The sequence below is a fragment of the Propithecus coquereli genome, unplaced genomic scaffold (assembly GCF_000956105.1).
Source record: "Propithecus coquereli isolate 6110/MARCELLA unplaced genomic scaffold, Pcoq_1.0 Scaffold98, whole genome shotgun sequence".
Lineage (NCBI taxonomy): Eukaryota > Metazoa > Chordata > Mammalia > Primates > Indriidae > Propithecus > Propithecus coquereli.
Window position 1 is genome coordinate 5,618,835 of NW_012156173.1, and position 1,545 is coordinate 5,620,379.

Below are 1,545 nucleotides of genomic sequence, written 5' to 3' on the forward strand. Positions count from 1 at the left end.
ATTTAAAAGAAAAGAAGGAATTCAAACAATGCAGAAGTTTTATTCATAGCATTGTGATCCAGTCACCTAGTTTCTCATTAGCTCTTCCAATTTTTCCTAACAGAAGCCTCAGTGAATTGTCAAAAATGATCTTTCTTAAAGGCTGGAATGCTTGCAGAGAAGAGTGCAGTTGCTGTAGCACATTATCTTATGTAAATATAATCAGTAGCATCCTGATAATTTGCCTCCAGAAAGCAATCTAGAATTTCATTACAAACTGTTATTTACTATTAGCACTGCTCCATGTGCTAAGCAGGAAGAATTCCTGTTTGAGGTTTCATGATTTTATCAATGACTCCCCAACATAGCTAAAACTTTTCTTGTAAGTATCATCCACATTACACTAACACTGCTGTTGCCTTTTTGAGAATATTTTCAATTTCATATAAGATACTGCAAAACAATAATCATACAGCAAAAATGTATTCGGGCCATACAGTTTGTATAGCTTCTCTGAAGAGTGCACTATGTCAGATGCAAGTGTTCATGGTATATTAAAAATAGTTAGAAATCAGAAGTTTCCTTCTTATTCTGTCTGATTAATGCTCTTTGCTTCAAGATAACACAGAATAAAATCCAACATTGTGGATCCTCCCTACTTAACAAAGTCTCACAAGGCAAATTCATTCTATGTTTGAAGTGGGTCTTAAATAAAGACCATCCAGGGCTATGTAGACACATTAATTGAAGTTTACTGTGGTAATTTCACCTGGAACTTCACTTTTCCACCCACTTAATCAAATTGTGGTTAGTTAATACATCATAAAAATATTTAGTGTGCATATGAACTTTGGAACATACAACATGATTTAACACTACACATTTACACATCACTATTGAGTGAATGTGCTTTATTTCTCATTTCTCCATACCCGAGTCTTTCACTTAAATTCTGTTTTTGGAAACCTCATAATCAGCAGATTAAAATTATCTTGGCTTAGGGAGGATTTTTCTCAGTTTATGGTTTATTCTATAAAGAGAAAGCGTTCCTAGTAACAGAACAATTTTTGTGCCTTGATGTATTATCTAATACATTTGTGTTTTCAACTGATTCCAATTAATTTTCTGTAATTACTCTCGTAGTAATGAATTCATTTTATAAGCATGAAAAAAATTGACTCTGGTAACAGTCCGTGGACACAAGTGCTCCTTACAATGAAGGCTCTTGATGACTGTACTTAGATCGAAGCTGGGCAACGAGGGGAGAACAAAACCAATCTTGTGATCTATCGATAAATGGCAATTGTTATTTAACTTCCTTCACTCTTCTGTACCACAAATTTCTAAATTTCCCCTGTCAGAAAATACATCTGAATTTCTAAACCACCCACAAACACAAAATGACTTGACAGACAAAAATATCTAAGAGTAGAGATAAAGATGCCTTCCCAGCACTTTCAAGTGTCCCCTTTGTCTCCTGGTCTTGGAGACTCGGTATTTGAGCCCAAAAATATTCTCAGAAATTGTTTGACTGAAATAGTACAGTGTCCTCTATTTTTATAATTG

The 1,545-nt window shown here is 34.3% G+C and overlaps 1 protein-coding gene across 1 annotated transcript in view; it reads left to right on the forward strand.

Moving 5' to 3' along the window:
* PDE7B (phosphodiesterase 7B) overlaps nucleotides 1-1,545 on the forward strand; it is a 356,282-nt gene that overhangs the window by 22,027 nt on the left and 332,710 nt on the right. The window lies entirely within an intron of this gene.